The sequence below is a fragment of the Dipodomys merriami genome, unplaced genomic scaffold (assembly GCF_024711535.1).
Source record: "Dipodomys merriami isolate MVZ:Mamm:240054 unplaced genomic scaffold, mDipMer1.0.p SCAF_9, whole genome shotgun sequence".
NCBI lineage: Eukaryota > Metazoa > Chordata > Mammalia > Rodentia > Heteromyidae > Dipodomys > Dipodomys merriami.
The window spans coordinates 17528833-17552545 of record NW_027206512.1 but is presented as its reverse complement, the minus strand read 5'-3'; the positions used below and the strand labels follow the sequence as shown (position 1 = coordinate 17552545).

At 34.5% G+C, this 23713-nt stretch overlaps 1 protein-coding gene and 1 pseudogene across 2 annotated transcripts in view; one reads left to right on the top strand and one right to left on the bottom strand.

Annotated features, from left to right (window-relative positions):
- Antxr2 (ANTXR cell adhesion molecule 2) overlaps positions 1-23713 on the bottom strand; it is a 131753-nt gene that overhangs the window by 7897 nt on the left and 100143 nt on the right. The gene's annotated exons all lie outside the window — the stretch shown is intronic.
- On the top strand, positions 6311-7121 carry LOC138820916 (caspase-3 pseudogene; annotated as a pseudogene).

Here is a 23713-nt window from a genome sequence, read left to right as displayed (position 1 = left end):
ACGAGGTGTACCAGGTATAAATCACAAATAAAACCCTGGTCATAAAAAAAGGCAAAATTCACAATCAGAAACTGTCAGCTTTAACTTTACTTAAGTTATTTTCTTTCAGGAAATATCTAAGTATCTATGAAAGTGAGGAACTGATTGGCAGAAATCATTATTGGCAATACCATCCTCTAGAGCCTCACAATCAATAAGAAAAGGAATGAGATATTCCCTCCAAAATGTCTGACACTAAATTACTATGTTGAAGTTAACTAGCCCAAGAGATGAAAGCAAGACACCAACAGGGATTGATCTGCTTGCTCTTGGTTGTGGATATAGATTCCAATTCTGTGGCAATATTTAAGAACTGACTTCATCCCCTCGTTTTTACTGTGGTCAGTTAAGAACAGCATTACCCAGACCAAGTACCATGTTTCTCCTCTCTTCAGCATTAAAATTCCACTGGCATTAATGCGTGTGAGTTCCTTTACTAGCTATCTGCACAGGATATATTTCACTGCTATAACCGTTACAGGATTATGCTCATCCCATAAATATCCATTGACAAGCTGAAGCAAACAACTGCAGTTTAGTTTAGACTTTTCAAACACAGATAGCTGATTTATTTATATCTCCACTTTTAAAAAGAGGTTACTAAACCTTCATTCTCTGGGCAATAGTAAACAATGTTTCAAATTTAAAATTGTACACAAAGCGCAGATACATGTTGATAGATATATACACAGAGACAAATGGAGCCGTCAAAGAAGTTGCTATTATAAGGAGAGACTTGAGGAAACAATAACCTTTCAGAGTTTTCTATAGAACAAGACTGAAGACCAGATCCATATTAATCACTGTAAAGAATGTGTGCTAGATTTTGCTCAAAACAAAGCTGCTAGAGTATGTGTGTGTGTGTGTGTGTGTGTGTGTGTGTGTGTGAGAGAGAGAGAGAGAGAGAGAGAGAGAGAGAGAGAGAGAGAGAGAGCTTGAACTCAGGCCAGGTACTCACCCTTTACCATTTGAGGCACACTTTTACTTACAGTTTTTTTCTGGTTAATTGGAGACAAGAGCCTCTCAAATTTGGCTTTGGACAAGGATCCTCAGATCTCAGCTTCTTGAGTTTCTAGGATTACAATCATGAGCCATGGGTACCTGGCTCAAAATTTTTGTGCACATAGGTGGCTCACACCTTCAATCCTAACTCAGGAGGCAGATATCTGAGGATCATAACTGAAAGCCAATCCTGGCAGGAAAGTCCTTGAGACTCTTACTTACAATTAACCACCAAAAAAGCCAGATGTGGAGGTGTGGCTCAAGTGGGAGAATTCTGGCCTTGAGCCAGAAAAGCTCAGGACAGTACCCAGGCCCTGATTTTAAGCCCCAGGACTGGTATACACACATCACCACTACTACCACCATCACCACCACCACCATCAAAAACAACAACAATAAGAAACACTTCAATTTTTAAAACTGAAATAATTCCACACAGTATTTTATTTTAGAAACATTCTAGAGCTCATTCTAGAACTATCCCATTTTAAAGTAGGAATCATACATCACATGGATATTTAGTATGCATCATAAAAGGGATTGATTAGTTTGCTTAAAATTTCCACCCTCAAAATGATTTTGTCTCTTTATTCTATCATGAGACTTGTAAAACTGTAGTGACTCTACACATTCTGTTCATATTAATTTTTGTAAAATCTCTCTTTCAATGTTTCTTGAAAGTTAAGCATAGAGATGGCAGTGAATGAAACACTGAACCATAACTCATAATAAAATATAAAATTGACCCTTCTACATTATAACTGACAGCAAGATATATACCTATACCTAGATTCTGATATAGATATAGACATAATTTTGACAGTTCTCTGGAAACCATTCTTGGAAATCCTCACCAAGGTTTCACATGAGTGAAAAGTTGATTCTCAAAACACAGATTAGATAAAGATACAGATGTGTACTCAAAATATAATCTATATATCTTATTAGTTACTTAATATTTATTTTGTTAGACACATTATGTGTGTCTAACATTTCCTCCGCAATCTCAATTAGAGTGCAGATTATATTTTAAAGCTGAACCTAAGATCTAGTTACATATGCAACCTTAAAAATAATAGAAACCTGAAAAAAATTATATAAATTGAAGCATCACTGCTTTTTTGAAAGATTAAAAAATGACCCAAACATTCATTGTAAGAGGAACAAAATAAATATACTAAAAGGATGAGTGTTACAGAACACTATATATTATGAGGCTATTAAAAAATTAAGATCTCTATAAGGGAATGACTAGGATTACTAAGGGAAAGATTCTTTGTCAAAATGAATGTAGTATGCGTATTATATGTATTTTTATATTACTAAGGGGAAAATACAGCAACATTAGTATATCATTATATTGTAGAAAGAAAAAGAATAACAATCTTTAAAACAAAATCAGTTATCAATAGGCAGAGAGAAGGCACAAAGAAGAATAAGGAAAGCTGTATATAGATACCTTTCAGAGGATTTTTTAATATGACACTAAATGTACACATGTAAATATTTACATTTGGGGATAAAAGTTATCTCATAAAAACTAAAATAGTTTTTATTAAGTAAAGGTAAAAATCTTCCCAAAACACAGGATATGGCAGAAAAGCTGACGTGGAGAAGGATGATACCATAGCAAGTGAGTATTTCCTTGAGAGCAAGGAAGTAGTTAGTTGAAGGACGGGAGTTGAAATAAAACCCTACACAATCATAAGGCAGGAGGACAGATAATTATTTCTTTCTCCAATGTTGATTTGGGCCTTCTTCAAGGAAAACAAGCATCCCACTGAGGGTCTGGGACAGAGCAAGACTTATGAAAACAATAGCCTTGTGAGATTAGGGCTTTCTCCAATCACCACTCTGTTAAAACTTGAGTAGAACTAAGAAATCAAGGCCCTGGTCAGCAAAAGGCTGTAGACAGGGAACCAATATAGAGACACATCTTTCAAGATATAGAAAGTCTTTCTGGGACTAAAGGTTATGATAGTTAAGGAGCACAGAGACATTTCTTGCAGCTCAGAAAGATCAGAGTTAGGCTGTTCAGGAAGAAAAAGAGAGAAAGCTCTACTGCAGGAAATCTTGATCTTGTCTCAAAATTGTTGATGACAATAGTAAACTACAACTAAGACTGCAATGAAACCAGACTCCACTCAACTATGACAGAAACAATGGAACATACTTTTTATAATGGTAGTATTATTTATACCACTTTCTCTATATTTTTATAATTCACACTAAGGAAAATGCACAAATTATAGTACACACAAAGAAGTAGAAAAATATGTCCCATAAACAACAGTAAATTCAGCCAATGTATCTAGCCTACATCTTGCTGTTAACAAATAAAGACTTCAAAATGGCTATAGAAAAAATATTTTGAAGCCTAGTGAGAAAAGTGAATGACATGCACAATCGTGTAAGGAACTTTAAGTCTAATGCTGGTGGTTCACTTCTATAATCCTAACTATTCAGGATGCCTAAGTTTCAGAATCATAGTTTAAAGAAAGCTTGGGGAAATAAATCTGTGACATTTATCCCCAATTAATCAGTAACAAGCTGCAAGTGGAGCCATAGCAGGCCAAAACAAAAACCAAAAATAAGTGAGACTGCAAAGTGTGGGTTCAAGACTCAATACTGTCTGTCTGTCTGTCTGTCTGTCTGTCTGTCTGTCTGTCTGTCTCTCTCTCTCTCTCTCTCTCTCTCTCTCTCTCTCTCACACACACACACACACACACACACACACACACACACACACACACACACCATAAGCATATTGGGAACTTTAATGGGAATTATAAATAAGAAGGGAATTTTAAAAAGCTAAAATGAAAATTGTAATATCAGAAATAAAGAATATATTTGATTGACATAAAAGTATACTAGACACAATGGATATAAGACTGATGAAGCTGAGGCTTCAAAAAATTTCAAATTGTGAAACAGCAAAAAAGGAATCAGATAATCTGTATAATATATAGCAGTGTTTCATATTAGTAATCAGGTTCTTATGAAGAGAGGAGAGGAAATGGGACAGAAATATTGAAAAATAATTTCTAAGAACCTACTAGAACTTAGGAAAGACATAAATTTACACATCAAAGAAACTCATTGAACGCTAAGCAGAATCAATGCATAGAAAAGCAGGAAACATACAAGATACCTTCGAGAAACATCAAAGAATACCATAAAAGCATACAGAAACAGCAATAAGCATAATGGCTGACCATTCCTTGGAAACAATGGCAGATACCAGACAATGGAACATTCTAATGCTAAAATTTAAGACTCAACTAAGAGTCCTATATCCAGAGATAATATCCTATACAAAAATAAGCAAAGTTGGGCTGGGAAGGTGGCTCAGTGGTTAAAGCGCTTGCCTTGCATGCCTGAGGCCCTGGGTTCGATTCCTCAGCACCACATAAGCAAAAAGAAAAAAGCCGGAAGTGGCGCTGTGGCTCAAGTGGTAGAGCACTAGCTTTGAGCTGAAGAGCTGAGGGACAGTGCCCAAGCCCAGAGTTCAGGCCCCATGACCGGATCCAAAAAAAAAAAAAAAAAAAAAAAAAAAAAAATAAGCAAAGTTAAGACATTCCCAGAAAAAACAAAAGCTTAGATAGTTGATCTGCAAATAAACAAATTAATTTACTCAGTGTGGAACAATGCTGGCATGAAATTACTAACTTTTGCTGGAGTATCTCTTTATCTCAAATTTTAACTTGTTATTAATATCACAAAGCAAAAATTTTATACGCTTGTGTATATATTTGTTCTTGGAAACTCACATATTGTGACAGTGCATTTGCTTTATGAAACTGACTTTAGCACATTTAAAGAGAAATTTTTTTATACATCATTAGTGCTTTAAAATGTATGTTAAAGACCAGTGTTGGTGGCTCACCTGTAATGTTAACTACTCAAGGAAGCTGAGACCTGAGTATCAGTATCAATGCCAATCTGGACAGGAAAGTCTGTCTCTAATAAACTACTCAGAAAAAGCTAGGAGTGATGCATGGCTCAAGTAATAGAGCACTAGCCCTGAGCACAAAGAGGCTCAGGGACAGTGCCTAGGCACTGAGTTCAAGCACTAGGACCAGAAAAAAAGTTTGTTAAGTAATTTTCTTCATGTATATGGCCCTAGTTATGTGTCCAAGAATGAAATTCTCACTTTAAAGACCCTTATGTCATATATGTTGTCAGAAATTAAAATATGCTGATGATTTAGCCTGTACTTGACTTATACAGATTTTCATGATGTTTTTATTTAAAAATAGCCACTACTATTTAATTGTTAGACAACTAAATTCCTAGCTATTTGGAGACTAATGATTATTTAGCAGACCTCCTAAAGAAAAACAAATTGTTAAAATCTTTTTAAACTTTTTAAATTGATATTTCATGGATTATATCAATTAAAATAAATTGTAAAAATGTACAATTTTTAAAGTCACTTTAAGGACAATTATGGATTAATTTCTTAAAGATGATAAGGAAATAACTTTTAATGAAAATCTTGCTAAAGCTTAAAATTAGTTACTATGAATCCCCAAAGTGAGTTAATTTTGAATAGTTATTTTAGACTAATATTTAGATATATGATATAAGAGGATATGTGATAAAAATATGACACTATCTCTAGAGAAACAATTTCAACAAAATGAAAATCATAAACCCTTAACAATCTTTTCATATAAAAGCACAGATATATCTATGGATAGATAATAGTGATTCTATTTGAAAATACTAATTGATTAAAAACTAATGAGTATTAAGTTTTCTGTATATACAAAAAGTACGTTGCTTGTTGGGCTACAGAAATAAAAACTGTTGGGGCTATACATATTTAATAGTCAAATAACAGTTAGCTGGGTGTGTAGCTCAGTAACAGAACACTTAACTAGAATTCACCAGTGCCAGAATGCCACACCCAGCACCATATTTGGAAGGAAAGGAAGAAGGAAGGAAGGAAGGGAGGAAGGAAAGAAGAAAAGGAGGGAGGGAGGGACAGAGGGAGGCAGGGGAAAGAAAGAGACAATAAGAAAGAAAAGAAAAAAGAGAAAGAAAGAGAAAAAAGAAAAACAGAGAAAGACAAAAATTATCAGCTAACAAAGATTATTTAGTCATGATATCATGTTTCTAAGAAATTGTTCAACAAAAATCACAAAACTGGTGGTGAAAGCCAAGCTTCCAGTGGCAAGTTGCAAACGGCAAGTGAACCTGGCAAGCAAACCTGTGTTTGCTATTTGGTGGATCAGAGATCTTTGTGTTAAGAAAGGCAGCCATGGAGAACACTGAAAATTCAGTGGACATAAAGTCCATTAAAACTTTTGAAACAAAGATCATCTATGGCAGCAAATCGATGGACTCTGGGATATCCTTGGATAGTAGTTACAAAATTGATTATCCTGAAATAATTAATAATAACTTTCATAAAAGCACTGGAATGGCACCTCAGTATGGCACAGATACAGACACCACAGCAGCCCTCAGAGAAACATTCCTGAACTGGAAATACAAAGTCAGTAATAAAAATGACCTTACACATGAAGAAATTGTAGAATTATTAAACAAAGTTTCTAAAGAATATCATAGCAAAACGAGCAGCAGCTTTATTTGTGTAATTCTGAGTCATGATGAGGAAGGAAAAATTTTCTGGAACAAATAGACCTGTTGACCTAAAAATAACAAGCTTCTGCCAAGGAGATTATTGCAGAAGTCTAACTGGAAAACCTAAGCCTTTCATCATTCAGTTCTGGTAGGATACAGAACTAGACTGTGGCATTGAGACTGATAGTGATATTGATGATGACATAGCCTGCCAGAAAATATCAGTAGAGGCTGACTTCCTGTGTGTAGATTCTATAGCACCTGGTTATTATTCCTGGCAAAAGCCCAAGGATGGATCCTGGTTCATCCAGACCTTTTGTGCTAAGCTGAAACTATGTGAACAAGCTTGAACTGATGCACATTCTGATGCAGGTTAACTGGAAGGCAGTGACAGAATTTATGTCTTTTACCCTGAGAAGAAGCAGATTCCATGTTTTGTGTCCATGCTCACTGAAAAAATGCTGATTATCTTTTTTCCTTTTTAGTTTCTAACCCAAATGAGAAAATAGTAGGTAATACTTTGCTTTCTTCTCATTTAAATTGAATGTGATAGTCTAGATGATATTTGTACCATACCACTTCCCAGAATGACAGTCATGCTACTTCAAACTCAGTCAAAGGTAGTTGAAACTGAATGTGAATAGGAACAAATAAATATAGAGCATGGTACCATTATTATGAAAGGCAATGATTATAAATTTCTATTTGTCATGATTAGTAAGATTTGAGGGTACCGTGCTATGAATTGCCAAGTAATTATGAGGAAGTTAAACACAGCAATAATGAAGTTAAGATCCTCTCTCCCTACATTATGACTGTGAAGTCCTCGCTTTTGTCAAACTGTAGATGTGGAGATGTGAAATCATAAGACCCAGCACTCTGAGATCCAAGGGCTTTGGTCAAATTCTTGAACTTCCATTTTCAAACTGATTTATGGAAATGAATTTAGATTGTGTTATCACAGCTCGTGGTTTTGTGGTTTGTCCTGAGCATGTTGTAAAAAAAATTACTATTAAAAAAGAAACTAAATATTTTATTTGAGAGAAAATATGAGTAAACTAAGTTGATTCCTTTAAAGGTAATGTATAACATTAAGAACTTTAAGGTGCTAAGATCTACCAGCAGTTTTAGTCTCATCTGTCTTTATACAAATCAGGTGAGATGTACAGACCAGCCAAACTTTTTAAACCTCAAACTTGATTATTTAGGATGATAAGAAATTACATATATTCCATTTGTACAATAAATAATGGAACATAAGGAAAATAAGGATAAATGGATCCACTAATGTATTTATCCATTTGAAAGGCCTTAACAAGACATGGCTCAGCCTATTTAACAGGAACAGAGCTCTAGCCAGGCTCTGGAGAAGGACCACCAGCTGACTTCTTCAGACACACAAGTATAGGTGGGTGTGGAGGATGTCTCAAGCTATAAATCACCATGTAATAAAGTAACCAACCCAGAAACTTCTGAAGTGGAACTTTTCCTAAGGTGATGGGAATCACGATGAAGACAATGATATTTGTTGTAAAATTGGTCAGCCTGTGCTTTTCTGATGAAGTTTATAAACCAAAGCAACAGCTTGATAATGTTTATACTGTAACCTGGATAATGTTTATACTGTAGTATGGAAAAGAGATACACCCAGGATTTTAAAGGCTTCCAGTCTGAGAGCCCCCCCAGAGCACAGGGGGAAAGAAAAACTCACAACTCGGTGCCCCCAGCAGAGGGGGCTCCAGGCTTCCTCCCTCCCCTCACTGATTCTCAGTCTGACATTTCACAGAAGCTTCTTACTCAGACAGAACTCATATTTGTAATCAACAGCTATTTTGTTTTGGTTAGATCTGTTAACTCTTTCTAAGTACATATATGCAATTGTATTTTAAAGTGTTTCCATGTGTCAATTTTATTTAAAAATAGTATTTTACATTTTTAAATTTCAAAACCTTTTAAACTTAAAATCATTTAAAAATATCACAAAAAGGTCTACTTACAAGTCAAAAATTATCCTAAGTAGGTAGGTAGATAGCTAGATGATGGATACATAGAGATGGATGCTAAATAGGCAAATGTTACATGCCTCTGTAGATATGGACACAAATTTAGCTTAGAGAAAAAAAAATTCTGATATTCTAAGCAAAAGGATGGTGTGTTTTTTGGTGGTGGTGGTGGTGGTGGTGGTGGTGGTGGTAGTGGTGGTGGTGGTGGTGGTGGTGGTGGTGGTGGTGTATGTGTGTGTGTGTGTGTGTGTGTGTGTGTGTGTATCTGTGTGTGCGTGTGTGTGCGCCAGTACTGGGACTTTAATTCAGGGCCTGGTCATTTCTTAGATTTTTTTTTTTTTTGGTCCAAGGCTAGAGGTCTACCACTTGAGCCACAATTCTCCTTCTGTTTTTTATTTGTTTGTTTGAGTGTTTGTTTACTGGTTAAGTCAACAAAAGGGTTTCAGACTTTCCTGCCCTGGTTGACTTTGACTGTGGTGCTCAGAGCTCAGCCTTCTGTGTAGTTAGGATTACAGGTGTGAGTCATTGACACTTGGCACAAATAATAACATAACTAACTGATCAGGATATGAACTAGATGATAGTAAAGTTGATTATTAGAACAACTATTCGCATGTTTTTCTTTTACAAGTTTAAGTATTTCCTTATTTTTCATTGTTTCTTTGTCTATAAAGTATATTGATTGCCATTTTAGAAATGGCTATAACATATCTTGCCCTATGGTATAAATACTAAAATAGTAGCTGAATGATCATTAAAATATCAATTTGGGCTTGAAATTTGGACTTGGATATCATATTTTATGTCCAAGATTTATCTAATACATATAACTGATAGTACTACTTGTAGGAATAGTGAAAGCTTCAACTTCACAAGTAAGCTATAAAAATAAAAGGCAATGTCTCATTCAGTTAAAATTAAAAGCTCAAAACTACAGTTTTTGCTAACTGACTTGTAATTAAACATAGCAGCAACCATTCCACAGACAAAAGGCTTCTTTTTGTTACATGAATATTCACACAGGTCTAGATGCCCTTCTTCCTGCTTGTGGACCAATGACTGGCAGAAGAGGAAGTAGCTTAACTACAGGATGTAAGTGTTCTTCACCAGGAAACAAGGAGGTATCAGAGAGTTGAACTTTATGTCAGTACTAAGCAGATGGCAGGAAGTGGGGTATGTCTCATGCTACAAGCCATCACCAGACAGTAGATATAAGTAGATATTCTAGGTCTATTCTGATTCTCAGATCTAAATGTATGCGTGTGGACAAGCAGGAAGGGGTCTTTATGAGCAGCCTAACCCTGTGTCCAGAACCACAAAGTACTGAAATGTTAAAATGATACCCAGTTAACGGATTTCATGGGCACTTATGTCCTTCTATGTCTCTGTTAGTCCTTGTGAGGAAACTTGGTATTTGAAAAATAGAATTTTTCTTCAGAGAAATGCCATAACTTCTGCTCCTTCTGTCTTTATTGATAAAATTCCAGAGGCTAAGTTATACAACAAAAGGAATAGGTCTATTTTTATTGCTTAGTAACATAATAAAATGTGAAAATGCAAATATAGTGTACTATATTTCATGTAGATCTCTAAGAAAACAAGTATCATTAAAATGTTTTTTAAGCTTACAGTGTGAATGTTTAAGTACCCGACTGTCCATTAACAAGAAAGTATTTGGGATTTAAAAGAATAATGTGTGTGTGTGTGTGTGTGTGTGTGTGTGTGTGTGTGTGCGCGCGTGCGCGTGCGTGCGTGTGCGCTTGGCCTCAGACTTAAACTCAAGGCTAGTGCTCTACCACTTGGTACATAGCTCTATTTCCAGATTTTACATAGTTAATTGGAGATGAGAGTCTCATAGACTTTCCTCTATGTTCTGGCTTTAAACCATGATTCTCAGATCTCAGCCTACTGAGTAGTAGCTAGGCTTACAAGAATGAGCCACTGGGAGCTGAAATTATCTTTAAAATAATGAAATATAGCACAACTATGTTTACTACAGAATTATTCACCATAGCTAAGATATGGAACCAACCCACATGCCCCTTAGTAGATGAATGGTGAAGAAAATGTAATATATATATATATATATATATATACATATGTATATATGTGTGTATATATGTATACACACACATACATAGAATTCTATGCTTCCATTAGAAAAAATGGCACCATCTCATTTGCTAGGAAATGAAAAGACTTGGAAAAAATCATAGTAAGTAAGCCAGACCCAAAGAAAGATAGGCCTCATGGTTTCCCATATTTGCAAAATAATGAAATATAACCTGATTAAGCACTTTAAATTACTATATCTTATTTTATAATTAGTGGTAAAAGTACTTAACCTACAATGAATTATCAGAGTTGTTCTTCCTTTGGTGAGACTCTATTAAAAAAATTAGTAATCCATCAGGAGCACCAGAGAATAGGCATTTTTTAGAGTTAGGAACAAGCAAGAACAAAAAGTTGGGACTACAAAAATACTACTAATAATCTAGTGTTCATAACTTTGCTTTCTTTGATCAAGTCTCTGGTATACTTTTTTATGACTCAACACATCAACATTTTTATTTTACCTTTTATAAACCTTGAGCTGTTGATAAAAATACATACATTTCTAATTCCATTTGAAATATCTTGTATCTGGGACTGCTAGGTGTAATTGTTTTTTTTTTACTGTGAAAATACTGTACAGAGGGGTTTTAAAGTGAAACAATCAAAACACAATTTTAAAAGCTTGTCACTTGAAAATAACTCTTCAGTGACTGAAACAAACAAAATGTTTTACTAGTCATGCATCAGTATGCCATAATAAAAGCTGTCCTGAACAACTTAACCTATCATCCTACTACAGATAGAAAGGCAATGTGAGATGACAATGAAACGTTTTACTTGAATGACATCCCTGAGGAAAATGCAACTACAGCAGCATTTTTTGTTTTTAGGTTTAAATGTGGTAGATCGGTCATGCTAAATACATATCATTATATTTTCCATCAAAGTCAAAACCAATCTTTCCAACTTGCATAAAAGCTGAATGGATAAACTATTCTTCTGCTGGCAAAGCCCAAATATAGACAATTGTATCAGCATTTTCACTCAGTCTTTTCTGACAACAACAGTGCACCTTGGAAAAAAAAAAGAAAGCCAACTGATCATTCTATGTTGTCCTATTAAAAGTCTGTTTTACTGACTTTATATTCACCTTCTCCCACTTTGTTCCAAATGACAATAGCATTGAAGTCTTTGAAAATGAAGATCACATATTTTGTGGGGGTTTTTGTTACTTCTAGTTTTTATATATAAAACAACGTATGCTTGTAGATAAGTCTCCTAGACTTTCCTCAAAGCATCTGGATATAGGAAGAAACAAATCTAAATTCTAGACACAAATATTGATTGAAAAAATAATGTCATATAAATCTATTATAGTAATTCCAAATCTTGCAGAGACTAAAAAGTGATGTGAATGTGCTATTTTTAGCTATAATTTAGGAATTAGCATATCTACCATTGATATGTTATTATTCAAACTCTACAAACTTGTTAAATTTAAAAGAATTATACTAAATTTTTTTCCATGTATGACTAGGGTGATTTCTTATTGAGTGCTATTAGAAACAACATCTTTACCAATCAGTCAGTGAACAAATTACTTTGCAGTAAGTAACCAGTAGCAGTATCAGGGTAACGACTGTCATCTATCCACTTAGCTTCATTATCACAAATTTTCTGTCCTCAAAGTGTTGAGCAACCAAAGAGTGAAAAGAAGATTTAACATCATTCAGCAATACTCCAGACAAGATGAGTTTCTAAGGCAATTTTTCTTCTATTACTATTCACATTTATGGGAAAAGACACTTTATGCCTTTAAAAAATGGCTTTGGAAAGTACTACTGGATCAGCATGTCGTTAAACAATGACTTTAAAGTTCTATGCTCTTAACCTTCGGAGAACTGTGTGTTTAAACTGATAGGAAAAATAATGGCCGTAGCTAACTTTCCTAATTCTTGAAATTCTGTGGAATTTGTAGTGATTAATTTGTGCTCAGTAAATCAATAAAGAATTTTGAATGAAAATCTCTTTCTAACTTACTTAAGAATTAATAATACACATATGGTCAGTACGTACACACACACACACACACACACACACACACACACACACACACATATGGACAAAACTAATGAGAATTTTCAATTTATCAAGCCACAGCAATCCACCCATTTCTATTACAAAATAAGTTATCGTATTATGTTACCTGTGAGATGGAAAGTGTACTTCACTTGATGTCCCAGGGTCCTAGTTCTAACTCTATCATTTTACAAGCTATGTGTCAACTTCCAATTTAGAAGGTTAAGTTAGCTTACATAAAGGAATGGGCAGATTGCCCTATTGAAACACATGTTGAGATTTAATTTTAAGCCTGAAAGGAAAATGAGAATTTATAAAGATCTGTAAAGATTTGCATGTTAAATTGTCTATTTCATTGTAAAAATAAATCAATTTCATCAAATGTGAAGACAGCTAAGCATAACAAGTCTATAGATATTTTTACAGGAACCAAGAAGTTCAAATGCATTTCTTCCATATGAAATCTGCTATGCGGTTATGGTAACTTCTCTTATAAGTCTTATCTTCATTTTCTACACCAAACAAAATGCCTGAGCTGGATACACTCCTTTGTATATCACAGTCAGATTTTCAATATGGAAGACACAATGGCTGAATGTGTCAAGAGATTTAGTATGCATACAAAGGAGTACTATTCAGTCTTATAAAGAAGATCTTCCATTCAGGACACAATTGAAGCTGAAGGTCAATAAGCTAACTGAAGTAAGACAGACACAGAAAGAAAAATACTATCTGATCTCATTTATTTGCAGAATCTTTTGGAAAAAAATGAAGTGAATAGAAAGGGAGAGTCAAATGGTGGTCACCTCAGATAAAGATGGAGAGGAAATATGGAGAAGGAAAGGGCTAAAATTTTCAATTAGGTAGGAGAAAGAAGTCTTCAGATGTAATATTGCATTATTTACTAAAAATAAACTAAGAGTAGGTTTACTCTTCTGCAATCATTTCACTGTGTATATGTATACAAAGAACTATGTTCATATTACACATATATAATAAAAATAAATTGAGATGATATATTTATTACTTGCTTAAACATAGTAAGAAGTAGAAAAAAAGCTGCTATCCAACTTCATACCAAATAGAATAGTTAAAATAGGAAAAAAGGAAAAAAGAAGGAAATAAGGGAAAGCAGGCAACTTGTGTTTCTCTGGGCCTGACTTAATTTGCTTAATATAATTTTTTCCAAATCTTTTCATTTCCTTGCAAATATTACAATACCATTCTTTCTGCGAGATGAGTGAAATCCATTATATATATGTATGTGTGTGTGTGTGTGTGTGTGTGTGTGTGTGTGTGTGTGATTTGTTCATTGAGGGGCAACTGAATCGATCCCATATCTTTGCAATGGTAAACAATGTTGCAATGAACACAGCAATGTGGACAGCTTTAGTATGGCCTGGTTTATATTCTATTGGATAAATGCGCAGGAGTAGAACTCTTCTGTCATAGGGTAGAGCTAAGATGTTGAAGTGATGACACAGATCAAGATGCATTGTACACATGAACTGCTTTGTTACATGGCAAAAAAATTCAATATATAACCTAAAATTTGAGAAAAGTGAGGGAAGGGGCGGGTTGAGAGGGCTTGGTGAGAATGTTACAAGGGGTAACATTGATCAATATGCACAGTCTTCATAAATTCCTTTGGTGGATGGCAATTCCTTTGTACAACTATTTCAAGATAATATAAACTATTCAACAAAAAGAAGAAAATAACAAATGTTGGTGAGGATGTAGAGAAACTGAATCCTGTGCATTGTTGATGGAGAGACACAATGATCTAGTCCTCATGGAAGACACTATGATGGAAAACACTCAGACAGTGTTGTCATATGGTCCCCAAATTCCCCTCAAAGAATAGAAAAAGAGCTCACAAAGATATTTGTGTACCCATATTCATAGCAACATCATTCACCATAGCCAAAAGGTAAACAAGACTCACATCTATTCCTGAGTAAAGGGATAAACCAGAGATTAAGGAGAGGGAAAAAATAAGGAATGGGATAATCATAAAAGTTCTAGAAATGGAATGTAGTGATGGTCACCCAATAACTACTGGACTGAACATATAAAAAATAACATGGTAAATTTTGTTTTGTGTATTTTGCTATAGTAAAACTTTTGTTATTAATTATTAGATTTTAAAAGCAACTATGATGATTTAAAGAATTAAGTGATGATACAAATTCAAGGTACACAAATGTTAAAAGAAACTCCATAAACTAGAAATAATCTATATTTGGAATATTGTGAAAGATTTTAATTTCATTTATGAATTTTGACAGCCTTTCATTAAAAGTTTCTAACATGAGGCAGGCCCTGGTAGCTCACGCTTGTAATCCTAGTGATCTGAGGATACAGTTCAAAGCCAGACCAGGCAAGAGACTATTATTCTAATTAACCATCAGAAACCCAGAAGTGGAGCTGTGGTTCAAAGTGGTAGAGCACTACTAACCTCGAGCATAAAAGCTCAGGGACAGCGCCCAGGCCCTGAGTTCAAGCCCCACGACTGACAAAAAAAAAAAAAAAAAAAAAAAAAAAAATATATATATATATATATATCAAGAAGCTTTTAATTTATTGTTTTAATTCATTTTAATGCAGCAAAAGTAATGATGTACACAAAAGTAATGGGTAATACATAGTTTTACAAGTCTATAGTGGGAAAAACATTTCATTTTTGAAATGCAACTGAAAATCATATGCTACAATTATTTCTATTCTCATCTCAATAGGAAATTTAACAGAGTCAAACAAACTCCTAACTCTGTAATAGGTGGTTGATAAATTTCAAAGTAGAAGAACTGTTCTAGTTGAGAGAAGAAGGTAAAGGAAGTGCTGGCTCTCTACCAGCCCTGGGTCCTCAATCATGTACGTTGGCCCTGGGAGGGGTCTTTCTCCCTATTGCTTGCCATCTGGCAAAGAAGACGACCACTACTGGGCTTATAGGCTTGGCCACCAGACGAAAAAAAAATGTAGTGACTCCAAGTATCTTTGAAAGATTATAGTTGTGGTTCTTTTCTAATATTTTGGCAACCACTAATTTTTCTATTTGAGATAGGCTTCACAAGCCCTAAGAATAATACTCAGGGGCTTTTCTCTTTTGCCAACACAGAAATATCTTGGGGTACTGAAGACATATATAGACATATATATATATATATATATACATATATATAGACACACACACATATATATACACATATGTGTGTATGTATATAAAACATATATATATACTTATATATGTGTATCTAAAATGGTAAAGCAGAAAATTATTACAATTTTATTTTAAAGTATAATTTTAACTATATCTAACTGCATTCCAGATGAATATAAGCCAGTTTCCTGACAATAGCAATAATAATAATAATATCATCGAACCATCATACGATTTATTATGTAGTTAGGGCTTTATAATCACTGGAATTATTTAGTCATCACAATTGGTCTTGTGGCAGTTATTTTTATGCCAAATTTCTAAGTGATGATATTGCCATTCCACTGAGATAAATCATACACTAGAATTTCTACAGAATGTAAATATCAGGCCCAGGATTTGAACCTAGAAGCCTAAAACTCCAATACCCTCATTATAACCATTACAGCATTACTAAAATTCCATGTATTGGATCTTTATATAGATCTTTTGTACATGAAGATAATGAATTATTGCTACATGGAAACACAGGGGAAAACCACCTACATTTTTGAGATGTAAAATTCAGTAGGAATATAGGCGTTAGATACATATAAATCAGAAGAATATCAAAAAACAAATATGAAACGTGTTAGGGGAAGCTATTTGAAGATGTCTTGACCTATTTAATATATTTAATACTATTTACCTCTGCTACCTAGAACCTGAAGTAGAACACAGAGTAAGACACAGGAAAGGCTGTGAAGCAGCTATGATAGGAGATAAATTCCATTTGAATGGAAAGCTTTTCAAGAATTAACTCACATTTCCACCTCCCTAAAGTTGTTGTCTGTATATGTGCTCATGCTGAAGACAAAGCTTTGCAATTATAAATATTGATTATTACTAAATAATTCCATACTGTAGTGTTTGTCTGACTCATGTGTTTGTCCTCTCATTCTCTTCTTTGTGATGATCACCTCATAAATAATGTGTTGTTTCTATCTTTAGAGGCCCTCTGCCCCAATTCTATTTCATTAATTCTAACTTTTCAACAATATGGAAACCAGAGAGTTAAGCATGCTAAAAATAGGCACAGGATAAAAATAAATGTAGTACAAATTTGCTGAAACAGTTCAAAATCTATTTTTACTGATCAGAGAATTATTTATCTACTTCCAATTACCACTTAAAATATGCTGTTGGTTCAGGAGTTATTTTCATTGCAATAACCTAAGGTTTAAAATATTTTGATCTTGTTGGGTGCCAATGGCTCATGCTTGTCATCCTACTTACTCAGAGGACAAGGATCTGACAATCATGGTTCAAAGACAGCCTGGGCAGGAAAGTCCATGAGACATTTATCTCCAACATCATCAAAAAGGAGAGATGTGGCTCAAGTGGTAAAGCACTAGCCTTGGGCAAAAAAGCTCAGGGACAGCACTGAGGACCTGAGTTCAAGCCCTAGGACTGGCACAAAGAAAAAAAATACCAATATGACCTCAAAAGGTTCTAAAGAATAATTCAATATTCTGGTTATATATGAATATAGAGTCATACTTTTCTTAACTATAATTTTAAAATTAAATCAGAATTTCCACTTATTGGTCAAAACAAAGCTTGGTTCAAGTAATCTACCAAATCTAATCAACTACACCAAACCCCACATTATATTTATATTCACTGTCAAGTAAGAAGTGCACACATATTCAAATAATTTTCTCAACTAGAAAATCTTGTAAATGTGTTCTGTTGTATTTCCTCATTTAAATGCTTGATTTCCACTTCTTTTGCATTTTCACAGGCTAAAAATAAATAGCTATTATATTTTATTTTTATAAGGGAAAGCAAATGAGTAGAGAGAGCTTTGGAAGGGTTGAAGTCAAGGACACCAGCTGCAAATATTTTATGCTTACCAATGTGTCTCTTTTCCTAAATTCCACTTGTGCCAACAGTGAGTAAAATGCTTTATGATCTTCTCTCAATCTCTCTCCCTCCCTCCCTTTCTCTCCTCTTCCCCCTCCCTCATTCTCTCCCCCTACACTGCTCTCTGTTTCTCCACTTCCAGATAAATGCCAGTCATTTGGCCAGGGCTAACTCACAGAAGGTGCAGCAGGCACAGATGGCACTAATGCATAAATGTAATCTAGCAAAAGAATGCCAACGCCAACCCAGAAAAGGTTCCAAATAACTGCAGTGCACTTACAGGAAGTCTGTGATTGGCAAGGTTAAAGCTGCAACTGTGAGAGCTCACTGTTTGTTCCCAGATCAACAATAGATATTCTCAAGTAAATGAGCATATTTCTTTTATTTTCCACACATGCATCAATATAGATGGCATTTAAATGGATTCTATATCCTTAGGAATAGTATACATGTGTATGCGTATATGTACTGTGGTGTGAATGGGAGAGAGATAGTGTTCTTACTCTGTCCTCAGACTGGGCTCAAATTCACAATCTTACAATCCTCATTCTCCAGCCTCCTAAAAGCCAGGGTCATGGTGATATTGCACTAAGAAAATAGCACGAAATAAGGATCATCTAATTTGTTCAACTATCTGAGCACCTTCTAGCATTAAATACATTTAATTATCTATAACCCCCTTCCACACATTCTCTTTTCCTTTTTCTTATGTTTGTTATAGCAGTTTCCACCTGAAGTCATCATTTGCCTATGAATCTGCAAAATATGCCTCCATAGTTATTCTCATTCATATCACCCTTCCTATGAATTCACATGTCATGGTTATTTTGCAAATCTGTTTACTGTCTCTTCAGCTACAGGTAAACCCCACCAAAGGAATAGTAGATCTCTATGTGTTCACTTATTTCTCTCAAAGTCTGGTAATAAATTATCAAGTGAAGGAATATTAAAGTAAAATGCAGGATTACAACCTTATACATAACACAGATTTGACACTATTAAACTTCACTATTTATAAATATACAATCTTATAAAATACTGATCCATGTTATCTTAAGGATATTTTATCTTTTTTTAACCAAATCATATGACTATACTCCCAAAGTGGAATGTTTAACAAATATCCATTACTGTAGGAGTACAATGGTACTTGTCTGCAAGGAGAGAAAAGGACATGAAAAGGAAAGGAAGGAGAGTGGAGAGAGATAGGAGGGGAGGGATGGGTGAGAAGTACACACTCTAACCATTAAAATAAAAACTCCATTTCCTTTAGACTGCCTGGGCGTGGCCAGCGCAAATCAAGCAGTATTTCAGTAATACCGTCTTACCTCATCTTTCCCATTATTCCCTTAGTTTCTAAGTTTTTACAAAATATAGTAGGTTCAATCATAATGAAAATGAATAGGGACAGATTTGAGGCAGATTGTTTTAAGGATAAATACTGAATATAGAAAGAGATGTTCAAAGTCTATCTGATTGCAAAAAAACAATAATTAAAAGACCTAAAACTGGGGGAAAAAATTCCAAGGACATATAGCTAGGGTGAGTGAATGCTCGACCAAAGTATTAATATGAGGAATCATATTAAAAATCAAATTGCAATGCATTGATAGTTATGATTATATGACTAAGGTATATGTGAGTAAGGGATGAAGAAGTCTTATTTTGGCCACAGATGTTATAACATGAAGATTTTTAAAAATTTTTATGGTTTTTCTTTTGTCAGTCACGAGGCTTAAACTCAGGGCATGAGCAATGTTCCTGATCTCTTTTGCTCATGGCTGTAACAACCACTTCTGAGCCACAGCTCCACTTCCCGTTTCCTGGTAGTTAATTGGAGATAAGAGTCTTGGGACTTTCTTACCTGGCTGGAACCACCATCTTCATATCTCAGCCTCCTGAGTCGCTAGGACTATAGGCTTGAGCCATTGGCACATGAAGGAATTTTAAACATTTTTACAGTTCATCAAAGAACCTCATATTTAGCTGGAGGTATGGATCAGTAGCAGACTATGTAGAAAATGCAAGGGCTGGGAAGGTGGCTCAGTGGTAGAGCGCTTGCCTTGCATGCATGAGGCCCTGGTTTCAATTCCGCAGCACCACATAAGCAAAAAAGAAAAAAGCCGGAAGTGGTGCTGTGGCTCAAGTGGTAGAGTGCTAGCCTTGAGCTGAAGAGCTGAGGGACAGCGCCCAGGCCCAGAGTTCAGGCCCCACGACCGGACCCCCCCTAAAAAAAAAGAAAGAAAATGCAAGGCTCTGAGTTCAAACTCGAGTACTGTCTACCCCTAAAAAAAGAATTGTTTTTTTACAGAAGGAACGTGTGATGGTTCACATTCACTGACTGCAATATAGTACATTTCAATTTCATTCCAAATGGCTACTAATTGAAAAGAATAACGCTTGAGTTAATGTTCTGTCAGAAGACTTAGCTCCCCCTAAAATTTTTTTGAACTATGAATGTCTATTCCAAAATAAAAACATAAGGAACTATGATTCGATTCTTAACTTGTAACAAAATGGTATTAATTAGAATATGACATGTATATAGCCTGATTACAAGTTATATATTCTGATTTTGAGATATTATTCACAGTTCTACACACAAGGATAAAATGTACATAATTCTTAGTCTCATCACAAAGAGCCTTTGAAAAGGAATAAGATGCTTCAGTCATCATTGTTAAGTACCCAAAGTAAAATAATTACTAAGGCACAGGGACATTTTTTTCACTGGATTTTTAACCCATTTGTATTTAGATACATTTTTTTATGACACAATGAATTTGCTATCTTTTTTTCAAACCTTCTATCCTCAGGTCTTAGTTAACTATCTTGCAAAACTATTATCATTCTCCTTCATCACTCAGCACGAAGACTAGTTGCAGGAATTTAGATGCTTTTCACACACATTTTACCCCCAATCTCACTTCTTAAATGAACAATGAAAATATTCTCCTATTTGTCTAATTCTTTAAAAGTTCCTTGAACTTTGAAGACAACTTATTTCCTCCTAAGTATTATGAGGAAATATTACTGTTAGTGGAGGAAATAGGTAAAATCAAGAACTAGTTAAGTGAAATTAAACCTAATAAATAAAACAGAAAAACACAGATAAAATAATCAGAAAGCTATTGATTTAAAATCATTGCCTAGTGTTGAACTAATTCACATTAAGCTCAAGTTATTTACTAAGCTTTTAATTATAATGATCTCTTGTCCTGATAATCATTCCTATCTAACTTACCTGGGTAAGAACTATCATTATATTTTTATGTTTATGCTTTTCTTTCTGTTTCTTGCACAGTGCCATACATAAAATCGTCAGACAGTGAATAACATGAATATCAATCCATTCAATCATTTGAAGACAGTTCTCATTATAATCTTGGTTATAAAGAAGGAAAATACTTTACTTTCCTTGCTATACATTCTTAAGAAAATTAATTGAAGAATTAGCCCTAGCTTTTAAAGTTTTATAAACACTTAGAAATGTAATTAAGCTTTTAACTCAGTTATTTAAAAAAAAAAAAAAAAGACCAGTCTAGATAGTCTCAACAGAAGTACGAGGAAAACAAAGTGTCCATTTGCATTTGTAATGAGGCAATTACTACTAATCAGAAAATCTCAAAAGATTCACATTTGGCTCAAGTAAGTTCCTTGAGAACAAATCCCATATAATCATCTAAAATGGCAAAAAGTCAAGAAAGAGAAATTCCTTGGAAAATTGTTTACAATATTCATAAATGCTAGTGGTTTCTATTTAAAAGCATTTGAACGTCTTCATTGAAAGATTATGATACAACCATAGAACTATCTATTTGGAATGATTCTGCCAGTAACTTGGGCCACTTTTTCCAACTCTAATTTGTAATTTGTATCTATTCTGATAGACATGCTACCTTGCTTGTGCCATTCTCAAACAACAGATTCGTTTCACTCTTTAAACTTTCTTTACTATTTATCTACTTCTCAATCAAAAGTGACTAGCTCCCATTTTTCACTTTTAGAAATTTGATATTCCACCTCTTTGCAAAGGTTATCATGAGGGTGATTATGAACAGTATTAGTGATTAGACCAAGGTGATCAATGGGAAAGACTAGGAGTGAAATAGCAAATAGGTCTTTCTATCTCTGAAGGCAAGGTGTCATTCATTCCTTGTTTGAATCAAGCTAAGCAGGACCTGCCAGAGGCTTTGCAAAGCCTAACACCACTTGTAGAACTCCTTCTTCATCCAAATGATAAACTACTAACCCCTAGAGGACATTTTTGTGACCCAAAGAATGGTGATAGAATAGCAGGAAGAGAAGAGAACTCTAGACCTCAAAGCCTATTAAATGTATCCAAATTCAGTCCCTACAGTTAAAATTAAATAATGCTGAAACAGTAGCACATCACCTTAAGTATTACTACTTTGTTATCCACAGTGGGTAATATATCGCATTATATATAGGAATAATTGCTACTGCTCTACTCATTAAAAACCATTAAATCATAAAACCATTTTAAACTGCTGTAGTAGGAGAAAAATGTTCAGATTTTTACAGTATCATATTCTGGCACTATACCAAATAAATGATGTGCTGCACTGCTTGAGGGAAAAAATGTGGACACGAGTTATTGGAATTAAGTGTACATTTGTATTCTGTGTGACAAATAAGAGGTTTTTTTTCCCACCCTTCAAAATAAAGAAAAAAAGGGCTAGCCTATGATTCTCACAATATAAAAGTCAAGCTGTAGCCCATATGGTTCATATACATAATTGTGAATTTCGTATCACATGCTTTGTGTTGGCCATTTTAATATCAATAGTTCGTTAATCTCTTAAATACATTAAGCATGTCCATCACTGCTGGCAAGCTCTTCTACCCTTTCCATTCTTATTTCTAGCCCAATATTTTTCTCCCCAATGTTTTGAGGTTTCAGCAAAGATGACTCCTTCCCACAAGGAAGAAAAATTTAAGTAAAATTACAAAATTTGTAACTGCCCAGAGATACCACCATGCCCTGATCTTCAATGTATTGATTTCTTGGTGACTCGAAAATCACTCAGTAGGCTAATGGATATGTAAAAAAAGTTAACTATGAAAGTCTCAGTTTTAATGATATGCTCTGAAGTTTGTTTTATTGTATAATTTAACCTATCAACAGAATAATTTTAAGCCTCCAAATTCCAATAATTTGTTTCATCTATTTTACAGCACTTTGTTGGAAAAAGTGCACTGATTGCCAATGTCTTGTTATCAAATGCTAAAACAGTTTTTAGCATATGCTGATCATTTATTCCAGGCTACTCACTGTTTTCATGTTTCCCATGTATTAACTCATATAATCCTCACTAAAAAACAAACAGTGCTTATATGACATTAAGATAAAGTTGGGAAAGAAATGTTTTCTTTCTTCATAAACCTACATAACGATTTGAGATCCACAATATAAACTGGAACTAACACACTAGGGTTTTGTTAGATATCTTAGTATCAAGGCCATTCAGACTCTTTTATTTTTTGTACTTTTCATTTCTCATCTTCCTCCAGAACACTTAGCCATCCCACCTCTGATAGGAACAGACTCATTTGATTACTTGAGTAGCAAGGTCCTTGTTACAATCAGAATTGGTTTAGCATGACCATCATTCATATTGTGAAAACTATAAAAAGCAAAAAGCAAGACATACTTAGTACACTCAAAATGGGAATGTTAAGCTGGGAGGTGGTAGCTCACACCTGTAATCCTAGCTACTCAGGAGGCTGAGATCTGAGGATTGTGGTTCAAAGCCAGCCCAAGCAGGAAAGTCCATGAGACTCATCTCCAAGTAAATCATGGAAAAGGCCTGCAGTGGTGCTGTTGCTCAAGTGATAGAGTGCTAGCCTTGAG